The sequence below is a fragment of the Crocodylus porosus genome, unplaced genomic scaffold (assembly GCF_001723895.1).
Source record: "Crocodylus porosus isolate Cpor-Errol unplaced genomic scaffold, CroPor_comp1, whole genome shotgun sequence".
Classification (NCBI taxonomy): Eukaryota; Metazoa; Chordata; order Crocodylia; family Crocodylidae; genus Crocodylus; species Crocodylus porosus.
Window position 1 is genome coordinate 55631711 of NW_017728907.1, and position 23883 is coordinate 55655593.

Sequence of the window (23883 nt, forward strand, 5' to 3'; positions counted from 1 at the left end):
GTTCTTTAAAACTAAATAAATATTCCTTTGAGAAGAGCAGGCTCCCAATGTTGTTCTTTAAATTAACTATTTTGTGGCAATGCTGCAGAGGGTAAAATTGCCTACTCATTTGGAATTCCCACCCCCACCAAAAAAACATTGTTTGCAAGCTCTTTAAGTGGCTTCAGATCTTATTTTCAAGATTTGACCACAACAACAACAGCAACAAGCCTTTGACGTTTGACCCAGACTGCATATAAATTCTTATTATTCATTCTGGCTAATGTAAATAGGACTGCACATTAGTTTTTTTTCTTGTCATTAAGATTTCATTTAAACATTCATAATTGCAAACATAACAGCCCATATTTCAAGTCTGTAAAGATAACAGGGGGTGCCATTCTATCCACTAGCAATAACGGACTGTAGACTGCTACTCAGGGCATGCATAAAAGGAAGGCACTAAAGGTTGTTATAAATGGGAAAGCTTTAGGATTTCTGATGCTCGCCAGCTGTTGTGGAATGAAATGCAGCTCATCCATCTATGGTAGAATATTCCATGTTTTCCCTGGCGAGTCTTTTGTATCGGGAATAAAAAGGCCAATGAGCTTAGAAAGATGGCTGGTGCAGAAAATGTCCTTTTCAAGGTTAATGTTCTACTAAGCAGATGCCTGCCCTGGAGAAACCCCTACTGAGAGGGCTGTATCTAATTCCCAGTTCTCCCAGATGCAGAAGTTCACAGACCAGGAGACCTGGCAGAGGAAAGTGTATGTGTGTGCCTGGGAACGGACACTTTTCGAGATCTCTAGGAAGCTGGGGCCAGTGAAGCAAGGCCAGAAGCTTCGGGTCACTGATAAGGTAACCTGGGCCACAGTTTGGAGACTGTCGTTTGTCCTTGCAGCCTGACTGATGGGAGACATGAACAGACTTCCTCGGGAGGCTTCTGCTTACCATATGTGGCCTGCGCTGGGCTGCTGTGGAGGCTGTAGGAGGTCTTTGGCTCCTTCAGGCAGGGCAGTTTATAAATCCAAAGGATGCAACCCAGGGCCTTGTCACACGTTAATTTTAGGTGGCTTCTGGACCTCCTAACCCCTGGACTTGTCCACACATTAACACATGAAATGAGCTTTAAGCAACCTTTATGCAGCTTAAAGTTACGCCACTCCAGGCTAGGTTTATCTCTGCGCTATCACCCAGCTTGAGTTTTATATTACTGTGTAGCCAGTCTAGGCTACATGTTAGTATAAAAACCTGCACTCCCACTCCCCTGCTTGCCTGGATCGGGTCCACTGCTCCCCGCTCCCCTTCCTGATCAGGCTGCCCGCCCCCTGCCACTGGCCCGGCTTGAGGCCGCTGTTTCCCCTCCCCTGCTGGCTTGTGGTGGGCCTGCCACCCCTGCCCTTGTCCCCACCAGCCCAGATTGACTCACTGACCCTCACCTCCCTGGACTGGGCTCACTGTCCCTGCCCTTCGCCACCACCCCGGCACTCTAGACCATTTGGCTTACTTTCAGCTGCTGCTGCTGTCCTAGGAGAGCAAACAGGGAAAGGGAACCTGTCTGCCCAGCCATCACTGCCACTACCTGGACTGGGTTGCCACAAGTAAACTAGGGGGGAAGGGGATACCCTGGGGGCAGGGAGAACAGGTGGAGTCATGGGGGTGGGGGAGAGCCCAGAATGGGAGAGGAGAGGGTAGGATTCTTACCTTTCAGTTCCCCAGGGCCCTTCTGGCTTGAATGGGTGACTGCTCTCAGTGTCATAGCAAAGGGAGGGGGGAGGTGAGCAGGACAACTACCCCAGGCACCCAAGAAAAGAGGCACCAACAGGCACTGCCCAGCCAGGACAGGGTGTGGATGGAGCCACAAGCAGCATATTTGGGAGGGCATGGGGACAGGGGAAGGGTGACTCCTGCCACTGCATGCACTCCCGGGCAAGTTTCGGGGGGCATGTGCCCCTTGGATTTGTGCACAGGGCGAGGGCAGGGTGCCACTGCGGGCTTTGCACTGGGCATCAAACTTCATTGCTACAGCACTGACTGCTCCAAACTCGAGCTAGCACTAACACCGATCAACATCTGAGCAGCTCAGGGTGCAGTGTGTAACAAGGCCCCTACCCAGAGGGTGGGAAAAGATTTATGGATAAAAATGATCAGTGTCCAGAGTTTGTCCTTCTGCCTGGAGTAGCTGAAGGATGCATTTAGCTTCACCTCACGGAGGTCCCAAAGGGAACACATTTCTGGAAGCATCACTGTGAAGCCTCGGGAAGGCATAGACCTGTGAGGCATAAAGATAGTTCACAAGTTAGAAACCCCAGGAGTGAAAGAGGACTGTAGGTGCAGGATAGCAGTATGTCAGTCTGGAGGGAGAAGGGAAGCAGAGAACAGAGGATGCCTAGTTTTGTGGGCATGTTAGTCTAATGGCTGAAGAGCATGGACTGGTGTGAAGGGAGCTGTTGCTTGCATTGGGCAAAGGTGGGGGCACACTGCCCAGTGGACAAAGCTTGTCTGGGATGTCATTAGAAGAAGGTCAAGCACTGGTAACAAAGTAGTTTTGCAAAACTGTTGAGCACTCAGCAGAGGGTTGAACCCTGTGGGTCATCATCAGTCTCTCTAGCTGCATAGAGGGGTTAAAGTGTGGTGGGGAACACAGGGATCTTTTTGAGGGAAATAAAGGACTGTTTCATGCCCTGAACTAAGAGGTGGCTTAGAAGGGCTCTGAGTTATTGTTTCCTCATTAGACATGGTGGGGGGAGATCACAACCCACTCACATATGACCTTTCTTTCCTACAGCAAACAGACCAATACAGAACACACAAACAAGTCCTAAGGGATAGTGCTTATGGGTCCTTTCCCTACATATCCTCCCTGTACCTTTTCAGACTAACATGTGGTTCATGGAAAACAGCCAGGTGATGCCTTGGGTGTTTTTGTGTCCTAATGCTTTCAAGGAACTGGTTGGGGGAACAATAAGAGAAGGTATCTGCAGTATCCTTTGCTTTTTTCCAAAAGGGACTATCATGGCAAAAGTGGGCTCTGGAGAATAATGGAAATCTTACAAGCGTTCAGTTACTATTGCAATCTCCCAGCAGCCTTGCATAACCACAGTCATCTCTCAGCAGGGTGACCACCTTTTCAAAATGGAAAAGCAGGACAGATGCCTGCCTTCCCTGCCCCCTCTTTGCCCTCCACCATGGCATGGCCAGAGAGGAGCCTATGGGGGGCAGGGAACAATATGGACTCAGGGCTTCCTGCCCTGCTGCCCTCTCCCCAGGTACTCCATGCTGGCCACATTGCCATAGTGAGGCACCCTTTGCCCACCTGGCAGCAATGGGGGGCACAACTCTGCACCACCACAGGGCTGATGCTGGTCGGGTGGGGGGTGCTTTGTCATGGTGGTGCAGCCAGCACAGGGCTCCCAGAGGCAGCTGCAGCAGCGCTGAGAGTCTCTGCTCTCCTGTGCAGAGTTTTGCCCACTGGGCTGCAATGACCCCAGGGGGAAGGCAGCAGGGTGGGGAGCCCTGAGCTTGCAGCAAGCGGTCCACATCTGCTCCTCCCTACAAATCTGGGGAGGCATGTGCCCCACACCATGGCTTCCCACCCAGTAGCATGCACAGGGGAGCTGGCCCCCCTGCCATCCCCTAGATGAGCAGCCCATGGCTCCATCCTTCTCCCCAGCTGGGCCTTGTGGCCACACATTTCCACCCCTACCCTGGCCCTGGTCCCTATGTACCATCTGCTCCTGCCCCACTCCCTCCCTCCCTCAGTGTGGGGGACTAAATCTGCCCCCTCCATGTTGCCTGTGCTCCCCCACCCCCCATACACATATCTTCACGGAGCTGCTCTCCACTGCTGCCTGGCTGTATTTCCGGCCATGTGCATGTGTGCACATGCAGATATGCACATGGCACCCTCCACATCCTGCTCCCCCCAGCCCCAAGCAGGCCCTTGTAGGCTGGAACTCTGCCAGCCTGCAAGGAAAAACCCACCCTTTCCCATGGCGAATGGAAAACCTGGATCTCTGCACAAATACTGGGATTCCAGGACAAATACCATCCTGCAGTCTTTCAGCCTGGGACCAGGACTTGATATTCACATTTTGGGACTGTCCCACCCAATTAGGGACGGGTGGTCACCCTATCCCTCAGTGCATGTTTCTTAATGAGTCCCTGACATGCAGATCCAAATCTTGTTCATACCAGCTGATCTGGACAAGTGGACCGTTGTATCCAAATGGGGCTTTGTGGAGCTCCACCTGACCACATATAATCGCAGCAATGCTGTGGAAGCCAGGCATGCTCTTAGACCCCTGGCTGATTGGTGCTGAGTCAATAGGAGGAGCTAGCTGGGCCCTTCCTTGCAGAGCTGTGATTGGCTAGTGAGAAAACCCATCCTTTATCCTATGCAGCAGGATAAAGGAGGAGGGGAATGCTGCTTGAAGAGAAGGCTGGAGAACCCAGCAGACCATGTGTGGTCCTTGCTGGGGTATATAAAAGCTAACCATTACTGATAGGGAAGAGCAATTCCTTTAATCATGGGCTTAGATAGGTGAGGAGTGAGAACTGCTATTGGTAGACTTTGCTTCTTTTGAGACAGTTGCTCCTTTAATTCAGTTCTCTGCAGTGATGGTAGATTTCTACTTGGGCCCTATCAAGATACCTGGAGGCATCTATGTGTTGCAGTGGTTCCTGAGTAAATTCCCACCTTTCTGCAAATTGTAGCAGTTTGAAGCAATGAATAGCAATAGCAAGGGGGAAAACCAAATGTAGAAAACTGCTGTGCATGACATGTCTGACTTGAAACCCAAGTGCCCCGTTTAGCTCAGAGGGTGGCTCAGAGCTCAGCTTTCTTTATTGGGCACAAATGAAATGACATTCGCATCACAGCCTCTCAGTATCAGCCCAATGGATGGAGGAGTTTGGTTGAGGCAGGAACAGTTAGGCGCTTGTGGTACAATTGCCCAATTCTGTGGGGTATTGAAATTTAGGACTTGTGACTGACTTGTTAGTAGCTGCTACTCTGGCTTGCCCTGGGACATGGCAGGATAGCTCGGTGCCCCAGACAGCCACTGTGCACGGGGCAGCACCAGCTGTCACTGTGCCAATGGCAGCGACACTGCCAGCCACCTCTGCAGTAGTGGCTACTTTTGTACCCCCTCCTCCCCAAAAGTGGTGCCCTGGGCCACTCCCCTAGTCACGCCCCTGTCACCCTTGCCATTACACTACTGCTCGCTCTGAATGCATACAAAGAGAATTCGTTGCTGGTGCCGTCAGATGATATTTCTCTTTAAGCCACTTAAGTTTCAGGAATTAATTTCTGGGAAGTATTTGGCAGCTGTGTTGGTCTGAGACAACCCCCCCCCCCCCAAAAAAAAGCCAAACCAAAACAAAATATCCCAAAAAAACGAACAAAAAAAAGGGCAAAAATCTAGACCTCTTGGTTCAGAGATGATACCTTTTATTAGACCAACTGAAAAATTGCAAACCCTGCCCCCCAAAACCAAAAAAACCCCCTTTTTCTGCAAGCTTTTGGGCTCACATGCCCTTCATTAGGCTCAGGGAACATTAAAGGTGGTAAAAAGTCCCCGTATGTAGGACATAAACTTCATTTTTGCACAGAGGAAGCAGAGCTGCAAATCTATTCGTCTCGGTCCGTGAGAGTGTCTTTGTGGGGTTGCCCTTTGTTGTGCAGATCAAGCCTCTTTTTAAACTTTGGAGAGTTCTCGTTAGACCCAGGCTTCTTGATGGCTCAAGCTGGAAGATTGCGTGGGGTCCGGAAAGGAGACCTGGAATGTGTGCATCTCCAGGTGCTCTGATGGTTTCTAAATGAGGGCCTAGAAAACTCCATTTGGAGTCCACATTTTTTATACTTTGCAGACTTCATCCATGCATTAAGCAAGTGACAAGTAATGATTCAGACCTGAACTTCCCAGAGGTCTGAGACTGTGGTCAGCATCCAAAATTGCACTGGTTTCACTAAAGCTGTGATGGAGTTAAATGTACCCAAATGTTGGGGGTGGATGGGTGGGAGGGTTAGAATAGTTAAAGCCTGGTTTAGATCACATTTGCTTGAGTCAATATTTTCCAGACAGAAGCTAACCTGATGTAACCAGTTTGACGTGGATGTTTGTGTCTAGCAAGGGGTTTGCGCTGGTTTAAATGAATCCATCCAGGTCCAAATGGCAAACTAACTATTCCTGGCACTGGCTCCTTGAAACACGCCACATGAATCTGGGTGGGCTGCCTTCAAAACTGGAAGCAGCATTGCCGCCCCTACATGGCAGTGTTGGGCAGGCTACATAGCACGGCTGAGCGACAGCTCAAATTAGCCTGCCTCCAGCTCCATGTGGCCATGGATGTATTGCTTCCAGTGCCGTATGCCTGAGGGAGCTGCTGTCAGGCTTGGTAGGTTTCTTCCGTAGACACAGACGTAGTTTTTCAAGCTGATTTTTAAATTAAGCCAGTTTACATTTTGCCTGTACATTGCCATAACTGTGTTCTGTGCTGGAGTCCTATTACAGTCCAAGCCTTTCCAGATACAAACTCTTAAGGACTAGCTGTTATGTCTTGAAATCTGAGCCAAGGCCTTTTTTTTGTAAGAGGGGAAGTGATCTGGCTTCTCCAAGCCTCACGTGGACTAGCACTTCATGTGACTGATAATCACTCATCTTCTATAACTTTGTAGGATACTTATTTATTATTATCCCTGCAAGCTGGTGGCATCCCTTTTCCTTCAAGTGCAGAAGAAGAAGTCAAGTCTGAGGGAACCAGCTTAAAAATTTGTATTATCCTGGTCTCAACTTTTATAGGGAAATTTTAAAATATTTTCTAGGAAGGTGCAAGAAGCAGGAATTCTTCTGGGTGATATCTTTTATTGGACTGACTGCCTGGTTGAATATACGTTGACAAGGGTTTGGGCATCACAGTGCCCTTCCTCGGGTCTCTTCAAGAGAAGCGATACACCAGTGCTAAGTAGCAGATGGAGCAAAACTTGTTTAAAAATCCATGCACAAATAAAAACAGGATATAAGAGAAATTATCAAGTAGCCAACAGATAAGAGATGCATTAAATACCTGATAATGGAAGGACAAGATAGTTCAGGAGGGTCATCCTTACCTGTAAAGTGCAGAAATTATTGAGTATCAGGTAGATACTCTCTTGGGTTTTCATTCTCTTGGGTTTTTAAATATTTTGGAATACAGTTCCGCTGATTAAAATTCAGTGGATTTGTCCATAGCCAGAATTGATGAATTCTGGCTATGGACAAATATTATGGCTGTGGACACAGTATTATGTGTAATACTGTTGAGACATCAATATTTACTGGACCATATGTGCATTCAAGTATTTTATCTGTATTTGAGGAAGCTGTCCTCCGTTTGAATAGATGGATGATTTGGGGGTGCTGAGGAAGCTTTCTACATTTTAAAAATCCTGCTCAAGTTGAGTACGCATCTCTTGGCATACAAAAAGTCCATTCCCAGTGATTTGAAACAGCATTCTGTTATAGAGGGAAGGATATTATATTCAATAAATCATATGGAACTATTTATCAGCAATCACTTCTTTAACTTTTCCACAGTCTTCAGTTTCAAAGCAGATTTGGAGAAGACTGAAGTTGGTATGGAGCAGTTTATTTAAAAAAAATGCTTTAGGAAAACTACCCCAGGGTTGATTGTATATGAAGGTCTTTTTTTTTAATACTAATGTAATGTAGGAAAATAGATTTATTAAGAACAGTAGAAAAATGAGTAAAGAACCAGAAAGGGTTTTATGGCAGATGATTTGCAATGGGGAACAGTCGGGCTTTTTGTATAACTGCAAGAGCTGAAGTCACTGTAATGACTCATCCCATCTCATTAGGAGGGTGGTAAAATGCTGGAACAGGCTACCCAGAGGTGGTGAAATCTCCATCCTTGAAGGTTTTTAAGACCTAGCTAGACAAAACCTTGGCTGGGACGATCTAGTTGGGGCTGGTCCTGCTTTGAACAGGGGGTTGGACTAGATGTGACCTCCTGAGGTCTCTTCCAACCCTCGTTTTCTATGAGTCTGTTGACTTCAATGTGCTTAGTCCTTAGAAGTAGTTGTAAACATCCTGTTAGTTGGGTTTGTCTTTCCTTTACCCATGGAAGATTTTACACAACAAACAGCTAGTCTTCACCCATCTAAATCCTCCTTGCCCTCCTGAATGGATGAGTGGTCACCGGTAGAGTAACAATGGCAGGGAGGATGTGCAGGGGGTGCACATATACCCCCCCAGTGTGGTGGTGCATCCCACTGCCAACACTGCCGGTGGTGTCTGTGGGTGGTCCAAGATCACTGCTGGCCACTGCTGATGCTGCTGGCAGCTTCTGTGGGTGGTTGCCAGCCTCTGGTTGGTGCTCCCCCCCACCCCACCGCCAACAGTGCTGGCGGCATCTGCAGGAGCTCCCCAAGTTGCTGGGGGCACACGTCATTCATGAACAATGGTGGAGTCAGCAGGGCACGGGCCCTATGCACTTCTTGAGATGGGGATGGGTGCTGAATGGAGCTAGTGAGGTGCCTCCCTCTCCCATCCACCCTGTTTCCCCACACCTTGCACGTTCTCTGCAGTGGTTCTGGCTCAAATATCAGAGACGGCAGAGAACTGATGATGCATGGGTGGTGGTTTGGTGCTGCAGGGGGGAGATGCCACACCTTTTATTTGCCAGTGAAAACCAGTGGTTTTTTTGGACACTAAACATGAATGCTGGGATGTGGCCATGCCTGGGGCCAACTGGGGATCAAGGTTACTGGATTAGGGTACAAAACAGAGTTGGAGAGTGCAAGCAGAGTCCAAGAACAAGCCAGGTCATGAAACTGGGAGCTCAAGAGGTTAGCATAGTCTATGAGTGAACCACTTTAGGAAATTGGGAGGTCAAGAAGCAGGCAGAGCACAGTTTTAGGTCAGGAAGAGCCCTGTTCCTTTCCCTGGGCATAGGATCATGGGAAAGTAGGGCCAGAAGGGACCTTATGAGGTCATTTAGTTCAGCCTTCTCCTCAAGGCAGGAGCATCCTATGCCCAGGTGAAGCTCTGTTCACCAGAGCGCCCCAAGGGATGACAAGGCCGAATGGTCACAAACTCCTCCAGGACCATTTTAGGTTGGACATAAGGAAGAACTTCTTTACTGTCTGAGCCCCCAAGGTCTGGAATAGACTGCCGCTGGAGGCAGTTCAAGCACCTACTTTGAATGCCTTCAAGAGAAATTTGGATGCTTATCTGGCTGGGATCCTATGACCCCTGCTGACTTCCTGCCCCTGGGGCGGGGGGCCGGACTCAAAGATCTTCTTGGGTCCCTTCCAGCCCTAATGTCTATGAAATCTCTACCTAGAGCATCCCAGCCAAGTGTCTGCCCAAGCTGCTCTTGAAAACTTCCAAGGATGGAGAGTCTATAATTTCTCTAGTAGCCTGTTCCATTACTTAACCACCCACATAGTTAGACAGCTCCTCCTAATCTCCAACCTCAATTTCCCCTGCTGAAGCTTGAAGCCATTGATGCAAGTCCTGTTCCTATGGTCATGGAGAAAAGCCATCGCCATCCTCTCTGTCATTGCCCTTCAGGCATATGAAGAATATAAGGGAAGGGGAGGTCAGGTGATAGTATCAGGTATCAGGGAGCAGGTGGAGATTCACTCTCTTTAGGTGGACCTCATCTAGCTGCTGCAAACCACAGTAGGGCAGTGGGCAGCCATGCTAGTCCAGCTAGGTTCAAGGCTGCAAGCCTGACAACTGGGGGGGGTGGGGAGGAGAGGACATTCCCCAGCAGCAGCTGCAAAACTGGCCACTGCAGTGTGTGGTACCCCAACCCACCATGTAGTACTGACCAGCTATGCCTCTGATGGTCACTTTCTGTTCTTCCCCTTCAATATAGTTGTGAAAACCCCCATTACTCCGGCTTGCTTCTAAGTCCTTGCTTGTCTGTTGTCTTATTCTTTATCTGAATCTGTCCCTGTTTTTCAGTGTACAGTGCAGGATTTTTTATTACCCTTCAATGATCTTTGCATAAACCCTTGCAAATCCACATTGACCGCTTTTTGTTCCTGACATATTTTTCTTTTTCAGAGCAATTGTGGTCTGCTGTACTTTAATTAGGGTGTTTTTTAGTATACAACATGGCCTAGTACTTGCAGCAATGACTCAATGATTACATTGTCTAAAGCCATTACATGTGTTTGATTGTGAGTGTACATTATGTGGTCTATAATCAACTGGATTGTGATTCTTTCCAATGCAAAGTAAATCTTTTTACAGTGAGCTTGCAGGTTACAATAAATCAGGGTTTATTTATTTGATTTTATTTTTTTTGGTGCTGATCATCATTGCATTTTGTAGAATTTCCTTTCATAGGGTTCTCATTTTCAGGTATGTGGCAGCAATTTGGAGTCTCTCCATATAAGAGAAACTATATTTATAAGCAGAGAGATTCAGCTGTTTATTTGATGTGTTTTTATGAAGCACACATGCAATTTGGCCCATTTATCATATGGGCAGAGAGAAATTGCAGAGTTTGTCTTACAATAGAATGTGTGTTGACTAATGTTTATTGCCCCATGACTGTTTGTAAAGATTTTGTGGTTGTTCATGTAGACATCACTCATTGTTCAACTGCAGACATCCATCATGGGGCACAGAACCGCGGGTCTCCAGCCCCAAGTGTACAGGCAGCTGCTACTCCAGTGTAAAAAAATTTCTTTTGTTACAAGTAACAGGACAATTAACAGGCAATGGAAGCGAGTAATGGAAGCATGCATTGTCATAGCAGGCTAGCATTAGTCTGTGTCTTGTTCACGAACTCCTACATACAGAGCAGTACATGGGAGTATACGGCATTCAGCTGGTGGAAAACAACACTTGAGTCCAGGGGAATACTTGCTAGAGGTTGACATCCTTTTTCTGTTGAGAAGGCTATATGCCACATCCTGGGTCTCGGGCACCTGTTGTATTATAAGCCGGTCCAAGGCACTTTACAAATTGCGGAGCTATGACTGCATCCTAGAGATGCTTTCATCCTCTGAAATCCTGCCTGCTCTATGGCACTGCGAGCACGTACTGGCCTCAAGCTTCAGAGTCAGGGATGGATCCAGGGAGGGTGCAGTGGTGCAATTGCACCTCCCTTTGACTTCTGCTCCATTCACACTTTAAAACCAATTGCCTCGGAGGGGCAGCAGCGTTTCTATTCAGACCATGCTGAGAGAGTCGATTGACTTCATGGCTCATTATTATCTCTCTGATTTCTGTTAATCCCTCTCTGCTCCACAGGTGTTAATCACCCTCCATTTTTTTTCAATGTTCTTGATATTTTGCTGTTTAAACGATCATTTCTTCCGCAATTTGGCTGTCTGGTAGCCATTCCTGGTAATGTCTCTCCTGTTTCACAGCCCTGCATACTGTTTTTAGCTCTAGCTGAAAATCTTAACCCAGGTATGGTAATATGAACTTAGGTGTAGGGATGACTGACAGTGAAATACTGGGGGCACTGTCAAGATACTCAAGAAGGCTAGATTTTGTTTTATGAATCTGAATGAGAGATGTACAGTTAAGTATAATGATTACACGACTAATGATACAATGCCTTTTGACTATCTTTTTGCCCAGTTTGTTGCATTGTTTTTCAAACTTCATATCCGCTATAGCAAACTAATGCACGGTCCAATAGTTGCATTTGTTTTCGCTTTGATCTTAAAATGAGTGTTACAGTACTAGCCCCCTACCACACTGGTAAAGCCGCTAGTTTCTATTTAACTAGAGAAAAGTGTGTTGTTAAATGTGATGATGTGTCATACCATCTGCACCCCCTTTTCAAAATCCTGGATTGGCCCATGTTTAAAACTCTCTCACAAATAATAAAGGATATGTGACCTAAGTACCCTAGTCATGGACCCCTCTAATCATAGTCTCCACTCTAAGTGCTGTACAAACACAGCTCGAAGAGACCAGCTCTGCGCTGAGCATCTTACTCATTGAATGCTGAAGATGGTGAATTCTTGGCAGCCACTGTGATTAGATGAAGCAGCTGAGATCTGCTTGTTTGGATAAAGTAGCAGCCGTATATACAGCTATTATATATACAGTAAACAGGGTTTTATTTACAGTAGAGCCTTGCTCTTTAACATCAGATAAAATGTTTTGGATCTCTGACTTCTGGTAAGATACAGGCAAAAGTGCCTTTGCTTATTCACACACGTTATGGGCTTTATCACCAATTAAAGCATCTTGATCCCAGGCTCTGGCTCATGCTATTGGCCTTCTCTTTGTCTGTTTGAACGAGAAAGATGGCAATAGCAGTTAAACTTTCATCAGGGGTGATTAAAGGCTGCATGCAAGGGATTCACAGTTCACTAGCTTCACAGTTGCCCAGAACTCAGTGCAGGAAAAAAGCACTTGGTCTTGATGCTGACAAAAGGGAGCTTGTAGCTGATTTTAGTTTTCAAATTCCTTGAGTTGGCTGTTTTGGATGGTCAGTGGTCCTGAAAAGGACTTTTCCACGTCTCCCAAGATAGGAGCTCATCTGAGACCAAGGTCTTGATCTAACTACACCTGAGCAAAGTTGGTGAAGCTCCAATGAAGTCTCCCACTGAATACTACCAGGGCAATGAGATCAGATTGTAACCTCCTGTTATTTCATTGGAAACTCAGGGGGGATGTTGCACACTGGATCAGCTGGGCTTAGGCAGAAAGTTACCCTGCAGAGCTGGGAAACGGGCTATTGATTTTTCCTTTTTTTTTTTTTTTAATTTTAAACTTTGAATGGTACTAAAATTGTGTGAAGGAGACAACAGTTGTTGATCTTGTGAGCTATAAACCATTCCTGGGGATCAAGGAGGCTGTTGTTAGGTCACTGCTGAGTTTGAATAAACAGCTTTCCAGTCTGCTTAAAGCACTGCTTTGAATTTTGGGGCCATGGGTAGCTAAGCAAAAAAACAAGCATTAAAGCTGCCTCTGGGCTCAGAGTACCTTGGGACAGGCTCTCAGCGTGGCAGTCCCTGCCTTCAGTGGAGTAACAAGGAGTGACCCCAGAGAAAGACCTGCTTCAGGCGTGATTTTTTCCCCATTGGATCCATCTCATACTTTCATTTCCATCATGTAAGTGACAGGAGATTTTTTTTGCTTAGCAGAAGCTGTTGGTTCCTGAATAGAAGTCCAGGGCACTGTCTGTCTGTCTGTCTGTCTGTCTCCCTTCCCATGATGCGTCTTCTCAATTACAGACTCAGCAATGCCAGAGCTGCACTGCCAAGGGGAAGAGCCCACTTGGGGAACAGTTGTTATCCACTTTGTGATCAACATCTGGCAAAAGTCTGCGTGTGGGTGAGAGTCATATCCTTGCTTCCTTAGTGCATCCTGGAGGAGGTGGAGGGGAAGAAAGAGGACCTATCTCTGGGCAAGAAAAATACCTTTGGCCTCGCATGGGGAAGGCAAGTTGTGTTGGGAATGAAAGTCCTATAATGGCTCTTTTTCTGGCTGTGCACTGGTGGAAGGGTCAGACAGGATGGGGCCTAAAGGAGGAAGAAAGATAAGACTTGGAAGGCCGTCAGGAGGTCACATCTAGTCCAACTGCTGTGCCAGGCAGGATCATCCCTGCCTAGGCTTTCCCAGACCATTGTTGGTCCAACCTGCTCGTCAAAGTTTTCAAGGATGGTGAAGCCTACCCGGTTTTTCATGAAGGCTGCGGTGGGTGAATTGTGCTTTAGTAATCTCCACTAGACGAATTTAATAGGTGGGTTTTTGTCAGAAGTTTCCACTGGGCAGGCAGCATACCATAGTGTGGCGGAAAGCCTGGAAGCAGACCACTTCTTTGGGACCCAGCTGCTCAGGTGCCCTTTGGGGCATGGGCCACATTGAATATGTACAGTGCCTGGCACAGCTGTGTCCTCGTCTGTGATGCATGGGTACTGTTTAGAAGAATAAAACTACTAAAGTGCTATGATAAATTCAGTGTAGCAGTCAACAGGTACCCAGAGTGTTTCTAAACAAGAAATAAAGAAACAGTTAGGACCCTGGACACATGCTGGTAGCTTCCGCACTTTTTCTTGCTTGAAGCCCTAAATTGATCTGATGACTCAAAATGATTGGTATACCAAGGACTGTCTCCCTAAAGGAAAGGGTTTGCTATATCCTGGACAGTTAAAGAGCTCGTCTTCATGAGGCAAAGACTGCTAAATGATGTGTCAGCCATGTCCTAAGTGATTTTTGTTTAACGGTCTCTGCTGCTGTTTATATTTTCTAATGAGCTGCGGCTGGCGTTTTGTTGCCATTAAAACTTCATTTGTTTGGATGGTCTTTTCAACAAACTGAAAACCAATAAATCACAAGTAAAATATTTATTATTTCAACTGCATAAGAAGAGGGAAAACTGGACAAACTTGTATTCCTTCAACAGCGCATTAACAACAGATTGCCACGTGACTGCCTCTGCCACGGGCCTCTCTCTCCCACCGTGGCTAATGGTCTCGCAGAACCATTGTAGCAACAACCTGCAAAACTGGAAGGAGGGGCGGATTAGATCAGTGTTCAGCACATCACAACGGCCCCTCGTTCCTTCTTTCCATTAACGGTTTGTTAAAGCTGCTGGTGGCCTGTATGAAATTGAGGCTTGGCAGTGGCCCACTGGTCTCATGTTAACACTGACCAGTCACCGTCACCCAAAATGCCATGGTTCTGGGACTATTACCAATTCGGCTATTGGTGCGTGAATTGTTTCTAGTGAAGAGTAAGTTCGCTGAGAAATGCATCCTGTAGAGAACTGAAGCCACTTGTGAATTTGGAGCGAATTCAGCAATTTATTTATTTATTTTTGGGGGCTGAAAAAACTGAGCAAAAATCCCTTCGGTTCCATACAAAGTCCTCTAAAACTATCTGCTCCATCCTTTTTTCCATTGTCCTCATTGCCAGGCGAAGCTATTGGCTTGCTGCATCTGACTGCACATTCGGGGGCTATAGCCATTCCTATCTTTGCACAAAAGCACTGCATATATTTCTAGGTGGTGGAGCATTGCTTTCTTTACCTGTTCGTAATCCTGGGCTAGCTCTCAGGATGGAGGCCAGGAAACTGCCTGGACTTCTTCTAAAAGTAATGTTTCCAGCTCTTGTGTCCGGGCTAATGCCAGCCTCAGCCACACTGGGCAGCCCCTGTGATCCAGTTCATGGCAGTCCTCCTGGGAGCTCCTTCCTCCCCCTCCTCCTCCTCCTCCTCCTCCTCTTCTTCCAGACTTCCTTCTGAACCAGGCTGCCAGGTCAGCCCAGGACCTGGGATTATATGGCTCCTCTGCTCTACTCTCTCTGGCCACGATGCAAAACAGCCTGTTTTCAGGTTTGACTATTGAACTAAAATGCAATTATATACACAGCTCTGCTGAAGACACCTTGTGTACAAGCAGATATGGAGTAGTTTGGTACATAACCTAACACACATCTGTGCAGAATCGAGTGTTTATATGTACTACAATTCTGGAGCCTGTTTCTTCAGAAGGACCCAGAACTCTCCCCTCCAATCCTCTGTAGATCAGACCCAGATGTATAAATGGCTATAAAACAGTCCATGAAAACTGATCGTAGTTTCATGCCACATTAACATTAGACAATGCTTTTTAGCATAACTTTCTTACTCCACATGTAGTCCATCTTCCTTCAATCTTTGCTCGGGGCCTTTGGATGCTACTGTGACACAAATCATAAGATGGGATTGTAGGTACAAGAGCTCTCATTAACGTCTGATCCATCAAAACAGGGCATGTAGCGACCCTCCTAGTGAGTCGTCTGTTCAGAGCTTTAAAATCTTTCAAACATCTATGTTCACCAGGGAGCTTTGACATTTGCCAAAGTTATCTTATTTATGTTGCGGCACCTTCTCCTTTCCTTTGGGACATGATGGATCGTGCTGGGCAAGAGCACATGGAATTGGCTTGCAGGCTTCATTGTTCATTTCTTTTAAAGGTTACTAGGCATGAATGTGACACTTGGACAGAGCTATTGCTTTCGTAGCCTCACTGGGAAAAGAAAAGGCATGGAGTTGTCAATCTGACATGCGTTTTTATGATTAAGGCCAATTTGTTGGCAGCTAAGAGTAGCCCTTGTTAGTATTATCTTTTGGGATGACTGAACCCTCAGAGAGGCAATCAGGAACTAGAAAACATTACCATTTTTCCTTTTACAACTCATTTAATATACTGCAGGGTCAAAATCCCTGCCCTCTTAAAGTAACAAATGCCCATTGAATGCAATGGAGCCAAATCTCACTTCTGAAATCTAAAGCAGTGTATTGTGAGACAGCTGCGAGTGAGCATTGATTAGAAAGGTTATATTCTGATTAAAATTGTGAATAATAATCTGTTCACCTGGTTTCACTGGAAAGATAAAAAGGGAGACTCGGTGGAAAGGAAAGTGGTGTGATTCAAAGCGGACAATAGGAAATACTTCTTCACCCAATAATACCTGACTCTTAAATTGTTCAGATCTTGAAACCATTTACAAAGGAGGCCAGTATCACTATTCCCATTTTAGAAACACAAAAAAAAGGCATAGATAAGTGGCAAGGCCAGCAAATTACAAGATAGATTCTGCAATATTGAAGACCAGTGCTCTAACCTAAAGGCCATGCTGTCCCTGGAAGCAGGGTTTTTTTCCCCCTGTGGAATTCATTGCTGAGACCAAGAACTTTTACATGAATAACAAGGGTATATGGAGCTGGTATTGGAAGGATCATATGATGGCTCCTTTTTTATGAACAGGCATGAAAACCTGCTGTTCTTGTAATACGCTGTTTAAAAAGAAAACAAGTGAAAGCGTTAACAAAACAACATAGACACGTGGGGCATTTATAGGCATGCGGTGGGAAGCGCTAATTAAGAGCCGTGCTAATTAAAGCACCTGGAGTGTCGTGTATCAGCATCCCTGCACTGAAAAATGGCAGTGGGGTGCTTTGAGCTAACGCTTGTTGAATGATGCACATGACACTGGAGTCTGCTGGAGTGCGATAATTACCACGCTCCAGCAGACTCAATTAATCGATTCTGCTCTGACGCACTGTAATTACAGTGCATTGGAGCAGCCTCCCTGCATGTGTATAAGGAGCCCATGCTTTCCACGCTCCATACATTGCCTGACATTACAAATAAAGATCAAGGCCTACTTAAAAGAAGCACGACCCCACCACCTCCCTTACCAATAAGATTCAAACAAATGTGGACCTGTCTTGCCATCACACAAACCATGATAAACTGAAAAAGGAAAACCAACAAAAATGTAATAGTCAATATGTCCCGTTATTTCATTTGTGTTCCCTTCCCACACCCTCCCACCACAGATTTCCTCTCTCCCACTCTTCAGGACCTAAACTCTTCATAAATTATCCATATTTAGTAACATCTTCCACCTCGGCATCCTTGAAAAATTATACATTTGTCCTGTTGACTGTTTCTAACCAGGATTACACACCTACAAAATTTGAACATAAATATGCAAAACAAACAGACAAAGAACTGTCTTTCAGAGGCAATATGAAATGTTTAACCAAGATGACCACATCCAGACCAGTGCGGATGTTTGGTTCCCTAGGGACAGGTAGCAGCGGTACACCTTGTCCCCGGGGAACGCCTGTGTGCACGACACGTTACCCCAGGTGGGGTAGAGGAGGCTGGAGCCAGCAGCTGTGCTGGCCCCAGCAGCCTTACCTGGGGTCCTGGGAAACTTCAGCCACGGCGCTCTTGCAGCTGGGAGCTTGGCTGGAGCCAGAGCATGGCTCTGGCTGGCCAGGCTCCCGTTTTGGGCGGTGCTTGCTGCCACCACATGCACTGCCCTGCTTTTTTTCCCCATGTGGGTTTCTTTGACCCCAGGATCTCCCAGGGTCAACCCGCCCCCCCAGTACAAGGTAGCAGTGTGGGGAATGCCTGAATGTGCAGCATGTGGCACTGCAGACAGGTCCATGGCACAGCCATACTCGTCTGGACGCAGCCATGGAGTCTCCTTAGCTTTTCATTAAGCATCTTTCAGATTCACTGCCAGTCTCTGACCTTTTCTTACTGTTGTGCTTGAGCTTTGTAGAAACTCACCCCACAGTACTGCTTCTATGTCCACAGCTGTGTGGAGGTGCGTCACCCTAGTTTGTGCTACGTTTGCAAAGCGGGTACTCCCAAAAGTACTCCAGATATTATCAATCACCCTCTCCCATTTCTTAGCATTTGTGACCAGGATATTAGTGGTTGGAGCTTACCATTTGGGGGTCCCAGCCCAGGAGCTGGGAATAGGTAGGGGGTGGCAGATCAGAACTACAGCTAGGAGCTACATAGACTAAGAGCTAGGAAATAGGAGCCAACAGGGCAAGGCCTGGGGACTGTGAATGTAAACCAGGAGTTAAGGCATGGGGGAGGGCAACATTTTGGCAGGCTTACCACAAATTATCCCTGCACCCCCCCACCCCCACAAATGCCTCTCTGATTTCCCTTCTCTTGTCTGGTCTGGGTCTGCTGCTCTTCTTTCTGCTCTCTGCCCAACCTGCTGCTTTTCCTGTGTCCTCCGTCTGATTTGCTGCATTGGTTTTTGCTTCGTCCCCATCTGCTGCTGTGCTGCCTATCCCTTCCCTCACCTGTCATGTACCACAAAGAGGCTGCCTGTGCCACTTGTGGCACCTGTGCTGTACATGGGCCATTTTTGAGCTAAGGGACTCTGGCACTAAGGGACTCTGCAGGCGACAGGAATTGGAGTAGGTAGAAAGAACCAGGAACCAAGGAAACTGGATAACAACCATTTGAGATAAGATAAGGAGGTATCTTGTGCTGTTGTGTAGCTCACTGAACAATGAAAGAGCTACATTATATAATGCAGTTAACTGGGACGAGCTGAGACTCCTTCGGCAGCTAGCCGATAGACCCAGTTAGGCACTCGAGGACCAGCTGGAGCCTGGTCTTTCTGCCTGCTGCCCTGACTCCTAACAAATTCTCACCATTTCTGGAGGTTTGTTTGTTAGTCTTTGCTTTTAACTCGGATTTTATGAATGTTTCCCTTCTCCATATGTGGGTGCGTCTATACATGCAATTAATGCAAAGCAATATACTCCAGAGTTTATTGCTCTGGGTGCACCTTTTGAATCTGCTCCCAGGACCACAGCATGTTAAGCCATGCCAGAGTAGCCCCAGCTGGCAGGGGGTGCTGGGGGTCAGTTTACCAGCCAAGGGCTGCTCCCCCTAGCTTAATGTGCTGCCAAGTAGCTGGCTGGGGTATGGGCGTGCTCCAGTGTGAGGCTAGCTGGCAGGTAGCTTCGTGTCTTCATGTCCCAGCCAGCCAGGTCAGCATCTACACGTGTGCTGCTGTGGAGTAAAACTGCAGCAGGATAGTACTTTAAATATGCGGCAGAGTTAATTAGCTAACTCCAGCCTAATAGGGGTGCACATGTAGATGCACAACATTTACTGCAGAGTTAATTAGTCTACTGCGCAGTAAATGTCTCATGTACATGTGCCCTGTTTGTCTTAATTTGGCCAATAAAATGATTCAATCAAGAGGAGCATGGATGCCTAGATACTGGGACAGTTTTACTAGATAGGTAAAAGTAACTTTCTCATCATTACAATGAACTTCATTTTTGAGACGAGTGTATTAACGGGGTCTGGTTCTACCCTGAACCACATGACCAACAGGGAAAGCCTCTCACTTTCGACCCACGATGGCAGGTGATATGGTGGGAGTGGGAGTTCTAGCTGCTAGTAGCTCCAATTGCTGGATTTTGATAAACTACAGTGATGCTCTTGGCTGACTTTTCAAAAGTTGCTAAGACAGTATGGTATGATGAGCATTACTTGCTCTCTACAGGACATTCTACCTATAATACACTCGCGTGAAGTGAGCAACCGTATACATCATTATGAGTAAGGATTACAGCAGGTTCTGAGCAGAAATCATTGGACAAATTAATTTCCATGAGGGTCTCCAAAGCCCTTTTTAATAAAATATATATTCTGGGCAGATCAGTTCCTGGACTTTTTAGAATAACTACTAATAAAAATCAGCAGTACACTGCATATGGAGAAGTCTTTTTTAACTGAGTGAGGTTGTCACCCCCTCACTAGAGCAAATGGAGGAAACTTTCCTTGTGGGCATGCTGTTCTATCACTAATGGGTTGTTTGTTGAGGTGGTCTCTCAAATTCAGGGGTGGTTGGTCATCATCTCTGCTCTTCATCACATGCTAGTCTATGCCATCATGGTGTCCGCATAGCTTATTATCTTCTTTCCTCTAGACTGTTTCACATCTACTTTACCTTATAGTGTGGGTGAGAATCAGGAGTCCTTACAAGACTGTTTGATCATTGCCTGCTGTGAAGATTTTCTGCACTTTTCTCTGAAGGATCTAGTATCGGCTGCTCTTGGAGATGAGATACTGAAGGACGATGGTGAAGGAACTGCCAGAGAGGTAGCAGGAAAACTGGGAATGGACAGGATACTTAAAACCGAGTAAAGATGTCAAGAAAGAGAAGAGGACTGTTGGTGCTAAGCATGCTCCAGTCCATTAGAATCTGGGTAAATCAATTCACTTCCTGGAAATTTTCTCTTCCTTTGAGCATCCTCTCTGATGGTCCAGCAGGACAGCCTAAAGTGTAGTGGGTTTTGTCTACAGTACTAGCAGTGACTTGCTCTCAGATCTATGTTAACCTCTAGACTACTCTTTCTGCAGATGTAAAGTGTGGCTTGCTCTGATCCAGTAAATTCAAATGCACTTCTAGAATTACTTTCAGTGAGTTACTTTTTGATTTTCGTTCTGAAACAAATTAACCAGGACTAAGAGTCCAGTTAGCAGTAGGAGAGTGCTTTGTTACAAAATGTAAATGCAGATGGTGGGATGGAAGAAACGTGACCCACTAACTGTGCATGTGCATATATCTGATATTGCAAATTCTGCCCTGAACCCCATTCCAACTAAATTCAGATCTCCCTGCCCCAGTATGTCATCTTCCTCCCTCGTCCCCACCCCCCAGATTTCACTGAGGAAGCCCCTTCTCCTGAGTTGTCTTTAACTGAGTCAGCAAGTATACTGAGAGTTGGCAATGTAACTCGGCACAGTAAGAGATCATGTGCTAGATATTTCATCCTCCGCAGGTTTTTGGGACATACTGTCATAGAGCACAGGAGATAAAACAGCTACTTTTTTTTTTCTTAAGGATAATAAAACATTATTATGTTTTATAATGACCTGCTACATATGTTCTGGCAAAGTTTCTGAAGCCAGTACTTTTATGGTTTTCTTCAGCTGCTGGAGCATCTAACACTGCCCTTTTGGCAGCTAAGGAGGGAGAACCTTTATTAACCCATTTGGGGCTAATACATCACGAGTAGAAAGTCTGATCCTACTCCCAGTGAAGATAAGGAGCTGAGCTTCAGCTAGTGGACATTGATTAATGCCAGCTGAGCCTTGGGCCTTATGAAATAATTCGATTAACTTCAGTAGGATTGGGCTCTCTCGGGACAAGTGACCAAGACATTCCTTAGAGCAAGCTGAGAAAATGTCACCTTTTGGCTGGAACCCCAGGTCTAAAAAAGTTTTGTCAGGCACATTTCTTTCTGGGAGTAACTGGCACCTTCTTTTGGGCACCTGTTCCTCGATAACTGTTTGTGCATGGATCTTGGACCCCTAGCCTAGATTTCTGTAATTTTTTTGACCCATAACTAGATTTTACTACATGCTGGGTGCATCTGCATGAGACGCTTACTGCAGTTGCCTAATTAGCTCCGCAGTACAGCGTCACTGTCTACATACGTGGAGCTATTAGACCAGAGTAAATGAATTAATTCTGCCATAGGATAGCACTGCCCAACACAAGTACTATTTTATGGTGGAGTTATTTACTCCACCACAATTACATGTAGATGGTGACCAGGCCTGGCTGGGGCATGAAGGTGCTCCAGTTTGGGGCAGTCCCACACCATACCACCCTCGTGCCCCAGCCAGTCCTGGTCACCGTCTACATGTAATTGTGGTGGAGTAAATAACTCCACCATAAAATAGTACTTGTGGTACTATTTTACCACCCTGAGGGTGGTATGGTGTGGGACTGCCCCACACTGGAGCACCCTCAAGCCCCAGTCAGCCCTTCCACAGCATGATAAGCTGGGCAGGAGCAACCCTGGGCTGGCACCTTGATCCCCCGGATACCCTACAAGCCGGGGCTGTGCTGCCCTGCGTCCCAGGCCCACATGTCAATGCTGAGCCTGGGAGCAATAAACTCCAGCATGAACTGTGCCAGAGTTTATTTCATTGCATTTAAGATTTGCATGTAGACGTGCCCACTGAGGACTAATCTGATGCAAATCTTGACGCTCAGAGTTCCTCCTTTACCTTGAAAGACCTTCCATTACGGAGTTACTCTTTTGGGAAAGCATGGGGTCATAAGTCAGGCCTGGCAGGGGCCGCAAGAGGTCATCTGTTCCAACCTCAGCTCAAGCCAGGACCATCCCAAGAAGCGTGTAGCACATGAGTCAGCATTACTAATGCACTATTTGCCAAACTTAAACAAAATCCTCTAGTGAGGAAAGCAGCCAGGGAAAAATTCTGTTACTCACTGTGGGACCTTTAGGCAAGTTGTTTGAGGGCTGCCCAGAGCCTGCTGAATTCAATCGACAGACTGCCCTTTGGATTAAGCCCATTAAAACCCAGGGAAGCAGTCACCCTGATGCACGCTGGAATCCAGCCGGCCTATATGACGAATTAGTTGCTTCTCAAAAGGGGAGAGGTCAGGTTGGCAGGTAAGACCTTCACCTTTGAGGAAGGCAGGCCTAGTCACACATAAGACTTAACTGATGTTTGCAATGATCCAACGTTAAAAATGTGAGGTTTTAAAATAAGTCAGCGTGCGTGGACGAGACTGATGCTCAGCACCTTTGAAATTCAGGCCAATGTATTTTGAGGTCGGTGGAGAAAAGGTGCCGTGTAAATGATCCTTCTATACAGTCGAGATGTCAATAGTGTAGTCCAGGATTCAAATGGTCATGCTGTCTGTCCTCCCCATATATTAGCTTTGCTTTGGCTTTAGTTTTTATGACGTATTTATCCGCAACAGCTGTCAGAAGGTTTAAATGCCAGTATTACTCTTTTAATAAATATGTCCAGTCAAAACCCTTGTGACGGTTGTGTCCATCGTGTGTTTATGTAACACTGAATGGCAAAAAAAAAAAAAGAAAAAGAAGAGTAAATGTGTATAAAGAAAATTTGCTTCCTGTAGACTTGAGCTTTGTATGACAGCTCAGCTATGACTCATCATTAGTATACGGGTTTATTTCTTTAGATCCATTTTATTGTCCAGCAGCATGTGTCCCCGCCTAAAAATGCATCCAACTGCAAAGGCTTCTTTAATTAGATGTGAAACCATTTTTTTTGTCTTCCTGAACAGCTTTCCCATGGCAATGGAAATGCCCCAAGATTCAGCACGAGGCCAGCTCTGCTCAGAGTTGCGTGCCAGCTGTGGGAACGAGGAGTCACTAGCCTTCCTGTGACGGCTGTTTTGGGAAATGGGGAAGACCCTGTGATGTCTGCACAAGGTCGTATTACAACAGAGATTGGGAAACATTAATTTCTTTCTAGTATTCTAATTTTATCTGGTTGGGTCCCTTATGTAACTTCCAGGGTTACTGCTGGACATTTGTCCAGGGAATGTCTTGATTTGTCCTCTAGGTGGGGATACCGGCCCCTTTATGCTTCTTGGGTGGTGCAAAGGGGGTTTAAAGGGACAAAGATGCCTCTCGGAGCATGGCTAGTTCAGGGGGGCTTCCCCAGCCACTTTATACAAGGCCTGCTTTCAGTGAAGGGAAGGGTGTGCAGTAAAAAGGGGTGCTGGATTATGAGTATTTTCTGCTCTTCAGAGCAGAGTTTGACTAACATCCATGCTTCTATGAATTCCTGGGTTGCTTCAG

At 46.4% G+C, this 23883-nt stretch overlaps 1 long non-coding RNA gene across 1 annotated transcript; it reads left to right on the top strand.

The window, feature by feature from the left end:
* The first annotated feature begins 327 nt into the window (after window positions 1–327).
* On the top strand, window positions 328–23883 carry LOC109307640. Its single transcript, XR_002100329.1, has 3 exons — window positions 328–837; window positions 13199–13298; window positions 23364–23883. It is a non-coding gene; the product is annotated as an uncharacterized LOC109307640 (long non-coding RNA).